Raw genomic sequence first — 21,048 nt, 5'->3', positions numbered from 1 at the left:
ATCATATTTAAGTTCTACACGCATAACCCTCTGAGGCACTTATGTATTATATAGCTTCCCTTCTGGACTTGTAACTTGGTGGGACTACTATGCTATTACTGGTGCCTGTCCTATATCCCCTTAGATTGTAAGCTTGCAGCAGGGCCCTCTAACCTCCAAGTCTGTCTGTTACCCAGTTTGTTTTATCACTGTCTACTATTGTAAAGCGCAATGGAATCTGCTGCGCTATATAAGAAACTGTAAATAAAAAAATTAAAAAAATGGTACACTGAGCAAAATGGTCACTGAGCAATATATAACCCAAAATTGCTCAGCGACCATATTGCACCATGTCTACACACCTTTAATGATTTACATAGAATCTAAAGGGGTGTACACATGGAGCGATCCTTCTAAGCGATTTTGACTACATAGTCAAAATCGCTTAGAAGGTTAGTAAAGATCTCTGTCAAGGTTAGACAAATCCATACCTCCCAACTCTCCCGCTAAATGTGGGAACGTCCCAATTTTTGGGGACATTCACGCATCCCTCCTGCGGCCGGCAGTGTCCCGCTGAGGGGGGGGCAGTTGGGAGTCCCCCCCAATCTCACAGAATAGACGCTGTGCGCATGCGCACAGTGTCTATTCGTGGCCGAAAACGAGGGTGCGACCTAATTTGCATAAGCCACTCCCTCATTTACGTATGCCACGCCCCCTTTTCGGGCGAATAGGGGGAGTGTCCCTATTCTAGTGTTCAGAAAGTTGGGAGGTATGCAAATCGCCCTATAATATCGCTTAGTAAAAAAGAGTTGCCAGGCAAGAATATTTTGACTAGATCGCTGGCTGTCTAGTCAAAATCACTGCTATTCACTGCTGAGGGAGATATTCACTAGGCGATCTGCAATGAATACCAAGCAAGTATGTTAATTATAGTATAGTCAAAATTGCCCATAGACAAAATTGCTTAGTCAAAATTGCTGGTGCATTTAGTCAAATCGCTTAGTCAAAATCGCTTAGTTAATGTCGCTCACTAGCAAAAATTGCTCCATGTGTACACCCCTTAACACCTACACACAGGGGAGGCAGCGCACTGTGTCATGAAATTACTAATCCTATTACTAGGGCATCCAGATGGCTGTCAGACAATGTCTAGGTCTACAGTCAATAGGTCGATACCAAAATGGTCAACATTGACAAAAGTTCGACATAAGCAAAACATTGACATGGTCATGGTCGACATGAGTACTTTACAGAAGAATATTTTTTAACTTTTTCAAACTTTACCATCCATATGGACTGTTTGCGAATAGTAAAGCGGTAGTGGAGTGTGGCGAAGCGAGCCATCTGAGGGGACACAGTACACTTATTGGAGAGCCATGTGCTCAGGTGTAGACATTGGCACAAAATCAAGTTGAAAAAGTCATGTCGACTTTTTTTGTGTTGACCTTTTCCATGTCGACCTTTTGTCAATGTTGTCCTTTTGTTTTCGGCCTAATGGCTGTCGGCCTAATATCTGTGAGCTTTACCCCACCCATTACTAGTTCATAATGAACCGATAGGCTGCATTCTAACAAATACCTGTACGCCCATATACAGAAGTCTAATGCAATGCTATAGCAAAAGAATTTGAATTCTGGTTGGCTCACTAAGCAGTGAAAGTTCGCTACTTAGTGAGCCTTCTAATACCACCCGTCGCACATGCGAATGCCCGCCCTGCGCCACGGTCCGCACATCCCCATGGCAAATATAGGAAAATGATTAATCATGACTAGTCTGGCAGGGACTGCATACTTTTACATGAAGGTAATGTGGAGGATCCGTTACAGGATTTAGAACAGCAGCAGGGCTAGAGAGATCCAGTCTGGGTTTTTAAGATGTATTGTGAATCTCTGTATGTTGATTAACAGCACCTGTTACTTCCTCTTATATGTTTGTCCAGAGCAGGGGGTCATTGCTCTGAATGCCTAAAGGATGCTGGGTGATAGGCGGGAACATGGGGATTACGTTAGGTGTTCTCTGGAGTGTTTCCTTACTGTGAAAATCCTGCTATGCTGTAACTGAAGAATTACCATGTTGTTACCTTCTATGCTACCTGTAACAAATAAAGAACACGACTTTACTGCTATCCAGTCTATGTGATTCCTTGTCCCTTAAAGGGGTTATGCAGAGTTGATCGCTGTTGTGCAAATTCACAAGGTGATCGATTATCGAATTGCATGCATACAGATCATAGCGTGCATGCGCCAGGCCAAATAGCAACAAATGTCGGCGATTACTTTTGTTTGCAATACCCCCACAACTTGACAGAGAGAAAGCCACCGTTTTTGTGGGTGACAACATGTTATTTTCTGGAAGTGTCTGGCCCCGGCCTCCATCATCCTGTTTCTGCCGCAGAGTTGTAAAAGGATCAGAGTTACGCATCAGGCTGAGAAAATCATTAGATGGTGAGTGAGTTGCGTATGGATTTGTAGCTGGTTGGCAATCAGATATACTTTCGGAAGTAATTTGCAGACTTGCAGAAGCTGGGTGTTCACTCTCTGGGCAGCGACTATCTAATTGCAGGCCTCAGCAAATTCGCACAGCTGGAAACATGTCTGAATCAGACCCATAAATCCTGTTTCAAGCGATCTGAACAGTTGTGGCTCTCAGATTCCAGATTCAATCAATAACGTCTGACATCTGACTTCACAAAATGAGAGAAGCTATTGTGAAAAGGATCACAAACATGGGGACTCAGATGTAGACTGGTTTATTTTGAACAGCAGGTCCCAGCATCTTAGGTTAATCCATATGCAATTGTTAATACAGGCAGTAGCATAGAGGCAATCTCAGCATCAAAGACTTTTGCAAAGGCTCCAATGGTCCCTACAATAGCCCGCACACCCCAGCCTATAGGCCCCCATACATTAGTCTGACTTGTCCTAAGGACAAGTCGGACCTGATTTCCCCTGCAGCTCCCCGGGAGGGGACACACGATTAGGCACTTGATGTGCCAAGGTTTGCATATGATAAATCGCATGGATTTATCATATGCGGTCCCCGGGGAGCTGCAGGAGGAGGGAGCCGTGCGGGAGGGATGACAGCGGGCGGGAGATGCCGGCTATAGAGAGCCGAGCAGGGGGAGGCTGCATAGGGAGCTGGGCAGGAGGAGGGTGACAGCGGGAGCAGCGCGCTGGGCAGGGAGGATGACACTGGCTGCCGGGCAGCGGCGGGAGCAGGGAGGAACACAGATAACTTGAAAAAAAAAAATGCCCATACAGAATGACTAGCAAGCTATTGATTGGCTGAGACCACATAAGATTTAGCAAATCTTATGTGTAGCACGTCCGACCTCCCGACCCGATGCGCACGGGACCGCGCATCGGATCAGACGGGGTGTCTGCAAGTGCGATTTGGGCCGATTTCACGGCCCGATTCATCCGAATAGGGTGTAATCGTGCCCAAATCGCATAGTGTATGGGGGCCTTATCGCTTGTTCGGCTAATCCACCATCAAGGACAAGGTGCCCTGGAAACCCTTATATCAAGAAATCTCAGATGCTGCTGATTACACACCTGGGATTCTGCTACTGCTTCCAAAACCTGGTCTGGATCCTCCACATTACTTTCATTTGGGGAGATGCTGTCTCTGCTACACTATGTAACTGTTATATATATAATAAACCAATTCCACATCCATATGTGAAAACATTTACAGTAAATATTGTCTGATTATCCTATACAAAATGATCTGATCTTCCCCATAATGTTTTTTTGTTGTTGTTTGCAGTGTAGTGAGAATTCTAGAGAGATATGTAGTGATGTAATGTCGGGAGGTAGTGCAGTGATTGTAGTACAGTGTAGTATTAAGTACAGAGGGGTCAGTGATGTAGAGGATGGAGTGCATATAGATGGAGCCACTGTCATTTATGCTACCTATGCAGAGCCGGCCTTAGGCATAGACAAACTAGGCAATTGCCTAGGGCATTTGGAATGCCTAGGGGCATCAGCAGCTTCTGCTGATTAAAATGAAATGCCTATATTCTGTGTGTGAGGCTGTATCTGCATATGAAATAGTGTATTCATGGAAATCACTGTAACATAGCATTCCGTATGCAGGTACAGCCACAGTCACTCACAGATTATAGTCATGCTGCATATCATTTTAATCATCGGAAGCTCCTTGTGTGTACTGTCATAACAGTGGCCAGAAGCTGCATGGCCTATTGAGTCAAGATGTATCAGGAAACATCTGTATCCAAGCAGAGGCAGAGGTCACAGTGTTAGCGGCTGTGCGAGTGCTGTCTGCGGGTGGGTTGGTTGTGCTATAGTGTTCGGCATATGTGTAAGGGGCATTATGTGTGTCATGTATAAACACATTATTAATGTGCGACATATGTGTAACAGGCATTATGTGTGTCATTTGTATAAGGGCATTAATAATGTGTGACATATGTGTAACAGGCATTATGTGTGTCATTATGTGAATGAGGAGCATTAATAAAGGTTGGCATTATGTGTAAGGGGCATTATGGTAATAAGGACATTAATAATGTGTGTCATGTGTAAGGGGCATTACTGTGTGGTATTATCAGGGGTGCCGAGAGAAAGGGGTAGGGGTACAAATTACCCAGGCCAAAGTCTGATGGAAGGGCCCAGTGGGGGCCCCTCCCCTTAAGTGACAGCAGCAGCACATCAAGGCACATCTCACTGTGTGTACACACCATTAGAAGGAATTTGTCAGAAAGAGTGAACCAAAATAACCCCCTTAGTTACAGATTTGCTAAAAATTTGTGGGCACATCATTAAAGTTCAAGTGCTTTGCTACACATATTACCATATGTGCAGCCTAGTCATGTTCTGTGTGGGGACTTATATGTTAGCTGGGTGCCCACCATAGGCATGCGCACATTGAGTGTAAAGGGTGCACAGGCACCCCCTAAGGCTGTGCCCCCACCCTCACTTATTGCTGCTACCGGTAGTAATACCAGCAATACCTTTTACCAAAGACTTTTGCTTTTTAGACCTGTATTTCATTAAAATAAGCGCCCATCAATCAATTATGTGTGTTTTGCATTATTAATTGTATTACACCATTGTCATATCACTACATATCTGTGTCATCCAGATATGATTTTGACTTTGTTTGCATGTACTGTTACACAGAGTAATTAGAAGATTAAAACTGAAATAGGCAGGATATAATGGTGTGGCTGAGAGACGTTTTATATTGTAGTGAGTGCACGCCTGATTGGCGGTGTTAGACATGTCCAATAGGTGGTGCTAGGCACACCGCTTTGACAGTGCACCCCCTAATAAAATGTGCTGCGCACGCCTATGGTATAGTAAGTACGCTCATACCCCCACTTTCCATGTCGGCACATATTTGAATTTATATAGTGTAGCGAGCGCAGCGAGCCCCGCGAGGGGATGCGTAAAACTAAGCAAATAGCTTAGTGGGCGCCCATCTAACATATAAGTACCCTTCTCACCCATAGCAATCCTAATTTTGGTACCTTAGGCACCTAACTGGTGACCCCAATCCCCACACTTTGAAAAGAAACAGTGTGCTTCCAAAGCACGTGAGAGTAAAAGAGGTGTGTTCTTGCTGTGAAGAGGAGGGGGGGAAGGGGATTAGTGTCCCTTATTCCTTTGATAGCTCCTTGTTGACATTACACCACTGCCCTTTGTAGGATGGGGGTGAGAGGCTGGGCGGCAGGGCTATCTTAACAGAATAATAGGTCCCTGTGCAAAGCAATACACTGGGGCCTCTACACACTCATTCACATAAATAAGTAATAAGAGAATAACTTATGCCTCCTGCAGTCCCGCACAATCTCCCCCACCTGCTTCCTCGTTACTGCTCTCAAGCATGCATAATGTAGCCACTATACGCATTATGATGCATGCAGTTGAATGCAGGATGGAGGGATATATCGTACACAGGTCGTGCAGTGTGTACAGACACCGATATATCCATCAGCTGGGTATTAGGTGAGGTGGGATACACAGGGGCGTAACTAGAACTTTGTGGGCCCCATAGCAAAATTTATAATGGAGCCCCCCCTAACTCAAGTATCTACCAGTACGCATCGCACCGTGTGTGGCCACCATTATTGTGCCCCTTTAATAGATATTTTCAAAATAAAGAATGCACACATTCTAAAAAAAAGTGTGTGGCCTCGCTTCAAAGGTTAATGCCCCTCACACATACACCGCAAATCCCCTTGCGTATTATGCGACACACTGCAAATCCCATTACACGACACACCGCAAAGCCCATTACACATTATGCGACACATTGCAATGCCCGTTACACATTATGCGACACACCGCAAAGCCCGTTACACATTATGCAACACACCGCAAAGCCCAGTACACATTATTATGAGACACACCGCAAAGGCCGTTACACATTATTTGACACATTGCAATGCAATTACACATTATGAGACACACCGCAAAGCCCATTACACATTATGCGACACACCGCAAAGCCCGTTACACGTTATGCGACACACCACAAAACCCATTACACATTATGCGACAATTACAAACTTACCAATGTTCTTTCTTCTTCTGTCCCACGCTGATCCTCTGGCACCGCAGCTCCTCGCTGCTTCACAAGTGTGGTAGTACGAGAGGCCTGTGCACCAGCATGTGGGAGCATAGGGGTCCATTTAATAATGCAACAATAGCAGTAGTTAGGGGGGGGGAGGCAGGTGTGCATGCTGCTGCAGGGCCACCAGCAGGAGTTAGATAAATGGGACTGTGTCTCAGTCCCAAAGACCCCAAGGGGCACAGCAGGAGATTGGTGACCCAGGTACAAAGCTCCTGAGCTTCAGGAGTCCGGTGCTACTTCTGCCCCTAGGACTGTCTGTCTCTGCTCTGACTCTGAGTCAAGCAGATTGGGGACTGAGTCTGGCTGGCAGCCAAACTTGTAGAGACAGCGCAGCGGCGGCAGCATTTTGAATTTGCTGCTCTCCTAAAGTAAATCACAGCTCACGGAGGGCAGCCAATCAGGAGCAACTGCCGATCTTTGAGCAGTGATGATTAGTTCACTCACTGACAGCAGCAAATTCAAACTGACACTGCGATGTCTCCACAAGTTTGCCTCAGTCCCCGATCTGCAGAGCAGAGACAGACAGTTCAAGGGGCGGAACTTGCAAGTAGCAACGGTCTCCTGAAGCTCAGGAGCTTTGTATCTGCGTTTCCTGGGGACTGGAACACGAGGAGCCTGGAGGGGAGTGGGGGTTGTAGTACGCAGCGGGGAGGGCAAGGTATCAGCAGCAGCCGTCGTGGGGCGGCCGTGGCGAGTGGCTGTGCCTCTCTATGGACACAGCCACCATCGCAAATCACTGGGATAGTGGGATTCATCCCTTGGCTGAACTTCACTGTCACTCAGTCCCACTGCCGTGCTGAGCTAGGCAGACAGTCCCTCCTCCCTCACAGTCTCCCTTCCGGACTAGCGCCCCCGCCCGGCTCCTTACTCTGCTCTCCCCTCCGGCGAGTAGCTGAACATACAGTCGGCCGCAGCTCCCTAAAAAAAGAAAAACCTAAGCACGGTGCAGGGGAGTGCTTGCTGCCTATCGGGCCCCCCCAGCCACCGGGCCCCATAGCAGCTGCCCCCCCTGCACCCACGTTAGTTCCGCCACTGCATCATTCTGATGTGTACTTGGCTAAGTGGGCAGGGGGGACGCACAGCACAGTGCACCTCGTATGGGAAGGGAATGCAATATGTAAATAAACTGCGCTTATGGTTGATAGTGGAAAGCAGCTCTTATTGTTGTATAGAAAGATTTTTATGGGTTAATAATACAGCGCTAAATGTTAAGGGGCGAGTGTCACCTGAAAAGTAAAAGTTGGTTAAAATGTTTACATTCCTTTTGGAGAAATTGTGGAGAGGTGGCCTGTGCTGTCCCCACCTTCCCGAAAGAGGCAGCGGTATTCTTCAGCAAAGTGCTGTCCGCTTGCAGATGGTAACCTCCGATCGAAGCCAATCGGAGGCACATGCATACATACAGGCCACCCTTATTCTGGTTGACTCGCAAGACTGCATATTGCACAGTCTCGCGAATCCACCAGACGCCGCTACAAAACTGCCCACACCCCCCTCGCATGGTGCAATTCCCCACAGGCATGTGAATGGATAATTTGCATAATCATCCATTCGCAGCCTTGCAAGCAGGTCAGCGACCATCAAATGATTTTGGAAGCGCTCGCAGGTCAGAGACACCTTTGTAGTGTCTCTGATCTGCGGGCACCCTGTGCGGGAAACGGGCGGGTAGCTCACATCCGCTGACGTCAGCTTCCCAACCCCCGCACCTGCGTCATTGGGGAATTACCATGACAACTCCCAGTGTGTTCATGGGAAGGCCCATGAAAGTTTGGGTGAATCCCCGGCCTGCCACCCTACACCCGCACTGTTGTGTGCGAGCGCCCGACAAATAATCTATTCGCCGCGGCCACTCGCACACAGCGGACACGTAACTGATTATATGCATGCACAGTCAAAAAACATTGCTCCCTGTGCGAACATGCAGGGGAGCTTGTCAACCAGAATAAGGGCCACAGTGTGTATACAGATATGGAACACATACAAACACACACACACACACACACACACACACACACATAAATAGTGTGGTTTAAAATGGTTTCAAAAACAGAATCCAGTCAGTGCACAATTCAGGTGCCTGGGGCACTGACAATTAACATTAACAAAGGCTTTTACACACACACACACACACACACACACACACACACAAACACACACAAACACACACACACACACAACAACAAATACATACAATAACTTTTACATTCTAAGTAAAAACAGGAGACGCTTGTTACATTGTTGAAAAGGTAACTACTACGTGTATCCAGCCTGGGATTATTTTACAAAATCATGACTGAGTATGTACAGTACCTGTATTGGTCCAGCCAGGGCCGCCCGCACTCAGTAGTTGGTTCCAGCTAAACGAGGCAGGAGAGTCAGGTCATCTCCATATCAACCAGCAGCCGTGTTCATGGTAACAGAGGTCGACGCTGTGACTGTATCTCTGCACCGCCACCTAGTGCCTGTTCCAGGTACAGCATGGATCACTCGTATGATATATGCATAACATAATTTAAGAAATAAAGGTACATAAACCATCAAAGTCTAGGAATTTAACATAGACATTGGAAGATGCATTCACATTTGAGGCCGATTTATAGATATTTATGGATTCATTTTTTCATTAGTGTACAATAAAGGGTACTTGTGTACTACCACGATATTAGTCGCACGACATATAATCGCATCGCATGGCATACACCAGATGCACTGCGATGCGATTTAAAATTGTATAAGCCCCCTATACGATTTTTAATAGTATAAGCACCCTAATGGGGGCTTACAATGTTAAATGCACCCCCACGCCACCCCCACTATGAACGGGAACCCGAAGCGTTGCGAGCGCAGCGAGCCCGCGAGGGTCGCAGGTACACGCCCTACGACCTTTTCATACTCCCACTATCCACGTCGGCGTGGAGTTGATTTTATATAGTGTGGCGAGCGCAGCAAGCCACCGAGCCCAAAGCGTGGCGAGCGCAGCGAGCAGGGGCTGGCTGGTAACTTTTAGCCTAGGAGGCAAGTCCAGAGCACTGGCCCATACCACCCCCCCCCTAACTTTCCAGAAGACGGAATGCTTGTGCGCGCCAGAGGTATATGTGTGGCTCTGGGGGCATACTTGGCACTGTGGGGGCATATGTGTGGCACTGTGGGGGCATATCTGGCTCTGGGGGCATACTTGGCACTGTGGGGGCATATGTGTGGCACTGTGGGGGCATATCTGGCACTGGGGGCATATATGTGGGGGCATATCTGGCACTGGGGGCATATAAGTAATAGGCATAATGTGTAATGGGCATTATGGCATGGGTCATATGTTTTGGGTGTGTGACGAGTAACAGGCATTACTGTGTAAATTTTGGCCACGCGCCTTCGGCTTGCAATATCACTGTTTGTAGTTTATCTGGCTCCTGCACTTTGATCCTGGTCCCCACAATTTGTGTGCAGGATGCAATGCACCAGTCCAAACAGAAATGTCATCGTGTTCTAAAGTTTTGCAATGTAGCCACTCCCCCTCATGTCATATGACCACGCCCATTTTTGTCGCGCGCAGCACAGTACCACTATATCGTTTTTTCTACTTGCACCACTGATTACACCCCATACTGTGATGGCAATTACCCAATGCTCCCCACACCATAATGCCCATTACGCCCCATACCATGATGCCCATTACACCGCACAATGTGATGTCCACAGTGCCAGATTTGCCCCTACAGTGCCAGATATTACGCCACAGTGCCAAATACACATATGCCCCCACAGTGCCAGATATGCCCCCAGAGTGCCAGAGACACATATGCCCCCACAGTGCCAGAGACACATGTGCCCCCACAGTGCCAGATATTCCCCCACAGTGCCAGATACACATATGCCCCCCACAGTGCCAGATATGCCCCCACAGTGCCAGAGACACATATGCCCTCACAGTGCCAGATATGCCCCCACAGCACCAGATACACATATGCCCCCACAGTGCCAGATATTCCCCCGCTGTGCCAGATATGCCCACACAGTGCCAGAAACACATACTGTATGCCCCCACATTGCCAGATATTCCCCCACAGTGCCAAATACACATATGCCCCCACAGTGCCAGATATGCCCCCACAGTGCAATGGGTTAGTGGCAAAATATTTAAAGATTATTTCTCCTGTAGTGCAAATCAGATATATTTACCACTCCCAGGAGTAATTTATATTCTCCAATACGTCAAAGCTCTTCCGGCAATTTACACTGGAACCAGTTTTGTGCCCTCAGGTCTGCAAGCATCTATTTGCCGCGCATGAGGGGATCGGGTGCTGAAGTGCTTGCCGGCAGAATGTCAGTGAGTAGAGAATGTTTGTGACGAAAAATCCCCGGAGACAGGCAGGCGGGGAAACGCGTCCTCTAGTGCTGGCCGCGGCAGCCCTCCTGCGCTGGCCGCGGTAGCCCTCCTGAGCTGGCCGCGGAAGCCCTCCTGAGCTGGCCGCGGCTTCCAGAACACGTCCGCGGCTACAGAAAAATGGTCGCCGGCCTCCTGCACTGAGGACATCAGTGCAGGGGGCCGGCGGCCATTTTCCTGTAGCCACGGCCGTGTTCTGGAAGCTGCGCCCAGCGCAGGAGGGCTGGAGGAGGTGGTGATCCAGCGCGGCCCGCAGCCAGTGAATGGGTAAGCGGCCCGGGGGGCACATGGCACCCTGCCCCCCGCCCCAGGCCGCCCCTGTCAGCGAGCCCCGCAAGGGGACGCGTATTACTTTACATGTATTCTGCGTCCCCTCGCGGGGCTCATTACGCTTGTCACGCTTCTGGCTCGGTGGCTCGCCACACTATATAAAATCAACTCCACGCCGACGTGGATAGTGGGGGTATGAAAAGGTCGTAGGACGCGTACCGCCTACGCTCGCCACGCTTCGGGTTGGCGTTGTATATGCAATAGAATGCCATACAATGCCATACAATTCAATGGTATACAATTTAAAATTGTATAACATCGGCTGCCATCGCATCGCATCGCATACCATCGCATGCCTTATGGTCTGCGATGCGATGGGCGCTGTGCTAGTACACAAGTACCCAATAAAGTATTATTCGAAAACCTCCTGCAGCAGCGGCAGCAACAGAGACTCTGCCCCAAATTTAGCAGCAGCAGGGAAATAAGTGGGAGTTTTAGCAGAGCTTAGGGTGACCAACTTTCCAATGGGCGAACCCGGGATGGGGGTCTGGGGGGGGGATTTTTTGGGGGGCGATATAAAGTCCTTTTTGGTGTGTTTTCCTTGCATAAAACTGTAGTATATATATATATATATATATATATATATATATATATATATATAGCAGACGGTTTGTTCGGCACTCCGGACGAAGAGTCATATACCGTGGTGCCTTCCTTCCAAATGACATACAATATAGACCAAGGGTTTGTTGTAGACCCACAGGAATAAGGCGGCACTCCACGGATTTAGGTAAAGTTAGGTGAAGATTTTATTGTCAATAGACAGTATACATGTTGCCAGTCGTCAACGTTTCAAGGCCACCTGGGCCTTTTCATCAGGACGTGCAAATCGGTGCATAAAGTGCGGTGCAGTGAAAAAAGATCTTTTTTCACTGCACCGCACTTTATGCACCGATTTGCACGTCCTGATGAAAAGGCCCAGGTGGCCTTGAAACGTTGACGACTGGCAACATGTATACTGTCTATTGACAATAAAATCTTCACCTAACTTTACCTAAATCCGTGGAGTGCCGCCTTATTCCTGTGGGTCTACAACAAACCCTTGGTCTATATTATATATATATATATATATATATATATATATATATACATATACACACACACACGTGTGTGTGTGTGTGTGTGTGTGTGTGGGTATGTATATATATATATATATACATACCTCCCAACTGTCACGATTCCGTCGGGACAGTCCCGATTTTCGGGTCCTGTCCCGATGTCCCACCCGCGGCAGGCATTGTCCCGCTGCGGGGGGGTGGCAGTTGGGAGACCCCCCAATCTAGTAGAATAGACGCTGTGCGCATGCGCACAGCGTCTATTCTCGTATGAAAATGAGGTTGCGGCTAATTAGCATAAGCCGCGCCCTCATTTGCATACGCCCGCCCCCTTTTCGCCGCGCGAGTATCCCTATTTCCTCCGGACGAAAGTTAGGAGGTATGTAGATATATATATATATATTATATTTTTACATAATTCACATAAACATAATATAAATTATTGCACCTGAAAACTGTACCTAGTTGGCAGCAGCAGCATCTGTTTTAATTTTGAAGGGCCGGGGAGCCAGCAGCTACTGCCAGGACAGAAGGGTGGGAGCCGGGAGGCTCAGCAGTTATGTACTGAATTGGACTGTCCTGGATCAGCCGCGTGGCCCATTTGTGCGTGCCACTGTGACTGTGCTGCAGTTAGGGTTACCAACTCATCCCTTTAATCCGGGACACATATTAATTACACAGGTTCTGTGGCTGTTTAAAACCAGGTGAAATGGAGTCTTGGGTGTGGCAGTTTAAAACCTGTGTAATTAATATGTGTCCCGGATTAAAGGGATGAGTTGGTCACCCTAGCTGCAGTGGAGGTGCGTAGCAGCAGGTACCAGGGCAGTAGTAGCAGCCCGTCTGACTGTCCAGTCACGTTGCCGGCCGGCCGCCAATGCCTGACCGCGCCCGTCCTGCACAGCATTACTGGGAGTGTGGGAGGGGACGCGGTCACGCGGCGGCCGCACTAACCAATGGTAGGGAGGCACCCTCCGTGTAACAGCTTCCCCTCCCACACTCCCAGTTAAGCAGCTGCACCCGGGCAACGCACAACTGCTGCTCTCATGTTGTATTATTATTTAGGTCTGGCCCGGGTCTTGCCTTATAAATCTGTCAATATTCCAGGTGTAGTTCCAGCAGCTGCAGTAAACTGTGAATGACATCACTGATGTGTGGGTATGGGTAAAAACCGGACCGGACAACACCCCAGCTCCATTTATCAATATCATACCCTCCAATATGACCCATTGTATTCGGTACACAATGCTCTGCTTCTGGACTTCCCGTGTAATGTATGATTGCCAGCACCTGTGGGGAACTAGGTAATTGATGAGAAGGGTGTTTCAACACAGGTGATGACAATCATACATTACCAGGGACGTCCAGGAACAGAGCATTGTGTACTGAATGCAATGGGTCATGTTGGAGGGTATGCAATATATGTAATTTTGGAGCTTGTAGTGTCTGGTTGGGGGGGGGGGGGTGGAGGGTATGCCTTACCGTGGGTGTCCTGTCTGGTGAGCCTGCTCTGACACCTGTCATCAGGGGGAGGAAAAGGGGGAGAATACAGCCCCCTGCGTGGCCAAGGAATATAATCATACCTCCCAACATGACTCATTCCAGGAGGGACACAATGCTCTGCTCCTGGACTTCCCCCTGAATGTTTGATTGCCATCACCTGTTTTGAACAGGTTAATTGATAAGAAAGATGTTTCAGCACAGGTGAGGGGAATCATAAATTCAGAGGGAAGTCCAAAAACAGAGCACTGCGTCCCTCCTGGAGAGGGTCATGTTGGGAGGTATGGTGTAGTTAAATCCGGACCAGATGGGGAGGCTGTAATCTCCCCTTGCCCATGTCCCTGGTGAAAGCTATCACAGGGACCCCCAGACAAGACACCCCCCGGATGGGACAACTCCCAGACACTACAAGCTCCGGAATGCAGAGTTTGATGTCCGGTCTGTTACACTCTCTGTTTGGCTGGCACAGTGGCGCCTGCCGTCAGGGCTGCCACCAGACACAATGACTGACACAATAGGAAACCCCCCCCCCCCCTCCATTGTGTTTCCCATGCGTATTGAAGAAACAGAAAGAATGGATGGCAATTGTAGGGCACCCCCGCATGATATTGGTGAGCCAACTGAGCCAGGAATTCTTTATTACTACCAGATAAGCAAGTGGGCAGAATTTATTACTATATCTGCTATATGAGTAATTGTGGGGACATAACTGTTATCCACCTTGTAATCAGGTGTGCAGGCAGGGCCGGTGCTACCACTAGGCAGCTTTAGGCAGCTGCCTAGGGCGCCAGCCACTGGAGGGCGCCCCCTCTGCCCAACATTCAAATATACTATATTCTTTTTGTCACATGACTTATGACTGGCCGCCACTTTCCTCCGCCAGCAGCAGAGAAGCAGGCGAACATGGCACCGGGAGTCACTGGGAGAAAGTGTCCGCAGCGGGAGCCGCGGTGAGTAATTAGCAGCGGGAGCCGCGGGGAGGAATTAGCAGCGGGAGCCGTGGGGAGAAGGATCCAGCAGCGGGAGTCAGCAGTGGAGTGCAGTAACCTTCCCCGCTGTTCTGGCCTGCAGTGCACTATTTTGTGATACAGCGCCCGCAGTAGTGGCTGTCTGCAGTCACTCTCCAGGGAAGTTGAAGTTATCACAGTGTGCCGGGTGCCCTGGCTGGGGAGAAGGGGGAAATGCAAATATGAATGAATCAATGTATGCAGTGTATGGTTGTATGTATGAGGCATTATATGTATGTATGTATGTATGTATGTATGTATGGGGACAGTCACTACATATAGATGCAGAGCCAGATTAAGGTCTAAATGGGCCTGGAGCTGAAAATGATCAAGGGCCTATTATTCGCAATATTAGGGGTTGCGGCCAGCACCTAATAATGTGGGGGATGTGACCAGTGTTCTGTTTGGGTGGTCTGCTCATGGTCTGGTCTGCTCATGGGTGTGTCTCTATTTTGTATTGTAAATACTTTCAACTAATTATATATACCTGGAAAATGCAGGGGGCTGGCATAAGAAAAATGCAGGGAGATATATTGGCGGGTGCACTCCAAAGGTGCACCCGCAGGACGCCGATGTCCTAAGATACTTGCGGGGTGAGACTGCACTCCAGTTATAAAAAAATACTGAAAACCAAAACTTGGTAGACAGTATGTCAGCACCTTTTATGTGGTAACCTAAGTTTACCACACCATATACCCCTTATACAAATCATGCAACACAATAGTAACCCCCTTATACTGTACTTGCCTCTTACACATTATGCCACATGGAATGAGACAAAATTCACACCGATTCACACTATGGCACACAGATGGAGTCAAAATTCACGTTGTGCCACACAGATTAAGGCAACAGTCACATTTTGCCACATGGATTGAGCCAAAATACACAATATACCAGGCATGTCCAAACAGTGGCCCTCCAGCTGTTGTGAAACTACACGTCCCAGCATGCCTTGACATAGTTTTAGCATTCCCTAATTGCAAAACTGTGGCAATGCATGATGGGACTTGTAGTTTCACAGCTGGAGGACCATAGTTTGGACATGCCTGCACTATACCAAACAGATTGAGCAATAATGCACAATATGCTTCATAAATAAGGGCATTGCGCGCCAAAGGCGCACATTAAAAATGTACACCATAATGTTCATTACATGTTAACCTTCACACCATAATCTCCATTACGTATTATGCCAAACACCATAATGCCTATTAAAAATGATGCTACATAAGTGTTGCTTACCTACATGTTCATTGCCAGGGGCTCCATGTTCATTGCCAGGGGTTCCATGCTCATTGCCATGTGGGATTACATGCTCATTGCCAAGGGGAAATTCATGCTCGCGGAAACTGGGGGACAGTCTCCGCCGGGCAGAAATGACAGCCATTAACAGCCGGGCAGAGAGCAGGGGGCTGCCCGGCTGTATTCAGAGCACTGCAGGTCCCGGCTATTTGAAATAATACCCCTTTCATACCAGAAAATGCAGCGAATATGGTCCCAGGATCATGCAGGGACATTCTCGGACTGGCCCCTTTTACACAAGCCTAGTCCCTGCATTTTCTGGTGTGAGGGGGAGAGAAAACCACCACGCCCCCTTTAAACAACCAGCTATATCTTCGAAACCAACTGACCCATTTACATGTAGCCTTCGAATGATTTTGATCCCGTGAAACTGGGCCGTTTGGTTCCAGACAAATCTGCCCTCAAACAACATGAACAGCCATGAAATTACATTTCAGAAATGAAAAAAACAAATAGTTTTACCTGCAATATCTCTAGAACCAATGAACCCATATGGACCAGGTATCAGATTGAAGGCCCAGCGATTTGGGTTCGACTGAGATCAACCTCAAGTTTCTGTGATGCTGTAGGGGGAACTGGCAGCCGTTGGAACCGGGTGGAGGTCGGAATTAGCGGGTCCCATGTTATCTTATGGGGAAAACGTTCCAGGTTTTCCGGGCGGTATCTCCAGTTCCCAGGGGGCTAGTGATGCGGGGCTGGTCTCGTTGGAAAGCCCTGACCCTTAGCTACAAAATGGGCCTATTTGGAGAGTGGGCATGGAGCTATAACTCCATCAGGCCCATTGTTAATCCGGCTCTGCCTACGGGTACAAAACAATAATATAGCCAACCTAACTGAAAGGGTACATGGGCAAACACAAGCTATATCAGCACAGACTAATGCCTTGATTGCCATGCAGGCACAATTAAATTCAAGAATTAAATGCACTAGGTACAGCTACATCCACTATTAGTAGTGTGTCAAGTACACCACTGAGCGGTTTACCCACTTCACCACCACGTAGGAGTGTGCGAACCAGGGGTGAGCTGGGGTCAGGGGCAAAGGGGGGATGTGCGCGTACACAGGTACCTAAAAAGTGATTGTACAAGTTGCACGTATCAATTTTTGTTCTTTACAGTTTTATCATGAAGAATATTTTTGTGAAAATGTATGGTCCAGTAATAGGACCTAAAATCATTTTTTTGCATTAGTAAAGACGTTCCTTTACTGTAAAATGTGTCTGTGTTTTTTTCAATCCTAATGTTTTTATAATAAAACCGAAATGGTGTAACCTACTATGGTAATGTGCAGTGAGGGTGTTGAACTAATTTGGTATGTAATTTTTAAAATTGCTATACAGCATCGTAAAAATATACCAAAATAGCCAGCCCTCCGGCATTGGGGTGGTCCTGGAATCGGTCCCAGAGAGCTGAGTGACACAGAATATAGGCATCATGGCAGTTCCCTGGGTAGCCTGCAACCACACTGAGTATTTTTAGGTTGGCGTCACATACCACCTGCACGTTCAGAGAGTGACACCCATGCCGATTGACGTAGATGTGTCCCCTCACGTGCGGTGGCCGAAGCCCAATGTGGCTTCAATCTATGGCTCCCACCACATTTGGGAATGCTGAGAGCCTATAGAAAGCCACCTTAAGGTCCTGCCACTCGGACTCACAACGTGGGAATCTGATATATGTGCACCACAACTTCTTGAAAGCAAGTAACACTTGAGTGAAATGCTTAGAGAAAGTGGCTTGTGAGACCCCCAATGACCATGAGGTCACAGACTGATTGGAGACTGTGGCCAAGAAGTAGAGGGCACACATTCATTTCTGCAGCCCAGACACTGCATAGTTGGCACCCCCATAAGGGTCCAAATCATCTCTCACCTGCTCATATAAGTTCAAAAGGTTATTGCGGTTCAGCCGAAACATCCCCACAACCTGTTGATCAGAGAGGGAGTTCAGGTACAGCCTAGCACGATACCTATGTGAAGCACGCAGTTCTCGGGGTACCTGGATCTGGCGCGCAGCTTGCTCCCTCCTTCTGCACAGCTTCTCCAAATGATGAAAGTCACAAACAGCCAGCTCCACACCATTCTGCACAATCTCCATCTCTCAAACCCTCACAGGTGTCCTTAATGATGTTGGGGTATATGTAGGGGAGTTTATGATTAAAAATGAAGACACCTGTGAGAAAATTAACCATTTCTGCACTTGACCAAAGCTGCTTTTAGGTCAATTCGCCCATCAGCACCTGGTCTGCACCAGTGGGGATTTTTAGACACTTTTGAAATGCGAATTCCGTTTGCGCATTCCATAAAATAAGCAATATGTATACTTTTGTATGGGAAAACATCTGGATGCGATAAAAATGTGAATTGAAACCGGCAAGTGAGAGTGCGAGTTATCACACAAAATGTTTACGGGATTTAGCGCACCCGATTAAGTACGTGATTTCGGCAAAGTGCAATAACCCCATTTTGTTGCCTAAAAATCGCAAAAAAAACCCCAAAAAGCGCATCTTATTAAATGTCACCCTCCATGTCTGGAAATAGGATTTCCCCACTTGGGGTCTGAATATAGGAAGTAGGTCCGCCTCTCCACATGCCTTGAATAAGAAACGCTTTGGCCGTGGAGAGAAGGGTGGACAACACTGGACTTCACTGGGACAAAGGCTCCAGGGACGCCCGTGATATAAAACCAAGTGCCTGATTTGTCTACAAATGCTTTGTGGACAATTTTACTCGGTGAGAGTCTGCTGCTCTTGTTTTTATGTTGAATTGTTTGTTGTGAATAAAAAAGCGGTATTACACTATACCAGCTTCATTTTCTTTCATATACTACAATTAGAATTGGAAGCATTGGTGACTTGATGGTGACGTTACTGCTCCCTAACAAGTGAATTGTGTCTACCTTAAACAGTAGACCACCTTATAGGGTATGAGTCTCATCTACTTCAAAATTCCTCCAAATGAAAATATATGCATAATTGCAAAAACTGTATTACACTATTGTGGTTTTTCTGTTCCTTTATTTTGGGTGAGAACATTAATGAACGTGAAAAAAAATCTCTGTTGGCACCAAGAATTTGTCGGTATCTTTTCTTGTATTTATTCAAGTGGAGTTACCACTCCCCCAACTAATGTCAGCACAAATCTCTGCATTTGTATGTGCTCCCCATGGGCGATCTGTACACCAGAAAATCGCCTACCCTAAATAGCTTAGCAAAATTGCTTAGCATACATCTCTACATGTGTATGCCTCTTAAAACAGTAGTGAAATGCAATATACAGATGTGTCCTCATACATCCAGCCTCAACACGCCATGCAGCACGTGATGAGTGAGCCACCTGGTCACATGCGTCTTAGTAGCATCTGAAATGTAGACATGTGAAAATGTTAATATTCTGCAAGGACTAGATGGGTAGGATTGGGCTATGAGATGGGAGGTTAAGGATAGGCTATAGGAGGGTAAAGGGTACATTTACTAAGATGGAAGTTCTATTGAGGATGTGATGTTGCATATAATAACCAATCAGAGTCTCCTTCTTACTAATTTAGCAGCTTTTAGAATCTAGAAGACAATAGATAGAATCTTGTTGGTTGCTATGGGCAGTAAAGAGAAACAGTTGTCTAAATCGCTAGGGAGTCTCGCAGTGTGTAGTGTAGCCCTGCAGCCACTATGCTGGAGGACTGTGAACCTCCAAAAAGTACCACAAGAAAGAAAACAGCGTGGGGCGCTCAACGGTACACACAAATATTTAATAACATTTATTAAATCTAAAAACACAAAATAACATAAAATGACACTAAAAAATATTTTATAATGATAAAAGGTTCATATATGCACATATGGGCTTAATAACTCTTATTTGATCGATAAACCAATAGCTGGATTAGCAGTTTTAGTCCGTTTTGGTAAGTATCACAATATACTGCAATGGCTGAATAGTTCTTGCTCAATTAGTAGGACCAAGACTCAGCTGTAAAGTGCAATAATCGCAATCTATCCAGCATCCAGTGTAGTCTGCTCAATGGACCAATACGAATATTTAGCTCCAAATAAGAATGTGTATTACCTCTCAAGATTCCACATAGGTAATTAGTCCAGGCAGCAGGTGTCCGTGTATTTGTAAATGGAAAGGAGTGCCTGCATCTGTGAGCTCACACGGCTCACCAATTTAGTGCAGTCTGTGTCGTAGGCTGTGCCGTTCTCCTCCTATCCACATGGAGGTCACCCGGCTCTGATATCTGTCAACCCAGCTGAGATGTAACAGCTAGCACCGCTTCTCCTGCCGGACTCACATTGTGCAGAGCTCTGCCACAGCGCCGGCAGCGCAGATGTGAACGCACCAGTCGGGTCCCTTGTGGCAATAAATATGCGGGCGGCCGGGTGTCAGTTTGACCAGACTCCTTAGGAAAACTAATTTCTCCACTCCAGGGTGGCTTTCTCAATTCCAGAGATGTCGTCCTCATCCTTTGATTCCTCACCCTCTTCAGTGTGTACTTACTCATCCTCACAGATTATCAATTCATCCCTGCTAGACTTCACAATCACAGGTCCCACTGTAGTCTCTGGCGGCAATTGCTGGTCTTCATTCAAGAATTGATAATTAATTTCGATGAACATCATCTTCTCCACATTTTGTGGAAGCAACCTTCTACACCGCTCACTGACCAGGTTCCCTACTGCACTAAAAACTCTTTCAGAGTACACACTGGAGGGGGGACAACTCAGATAAAATAGAGCCAGTTTGTACAAGGACCTCCAAACTGCCTTTTTTTCCTGCCAGTAGAGGTATGGACTGCTTGACATGTCTACTTGGATGCTGTCACCAAAGTAATCCTCCACCATTTTTTCAATGGTGACAGCATCCAATGCAGCGACAGTAGACATGTCAGCAATCATTGGC

The 21,048-nt window shown here is 47.2% G+C and overlaps 1 protein-coding gene across 1 annotated transcript in view; it reads right to left on the bottom strand.

Annotated features, from left to right (window-relative positions):
• CATIP (ciliogenesis associated TTC17 interacting protein) overlaps positions 1 to 8,998 on the bottom strand; it is a 51,934-nt gene extending 42,936 nt beyond the window's left edge. Inside the window, exon 1 of the mRNA XM_083153705.1 lies at positions 8,887 to 8,998. The gene's annotated coding sequence lies outside the window, so the exon portion shown is untranslated. The remainder of the gene's footprint in view (positions 1 to 8,886) is intronic.
• Positions 8,999 to 21,048: the final 12,050 nt, after the last annotated feature.

This window comes from Crinia signifera, chromosome 7 (genome assembly GCF_055691185.1).
Source record: "Crinia signifera chromosome 7, ASM5569118v1, whole genome shotgun sequence".
Lineage (NCBI taxonomy): Eukaryota > Metazoa > Chordata > Amphibia > Anura > Myobatrachidae > Crinia > Crinia signifera.
Note: the sequence above shows the minus strand (reverse complement) of the source record. Positions and strands in the feature narration are given on the sequence as shown.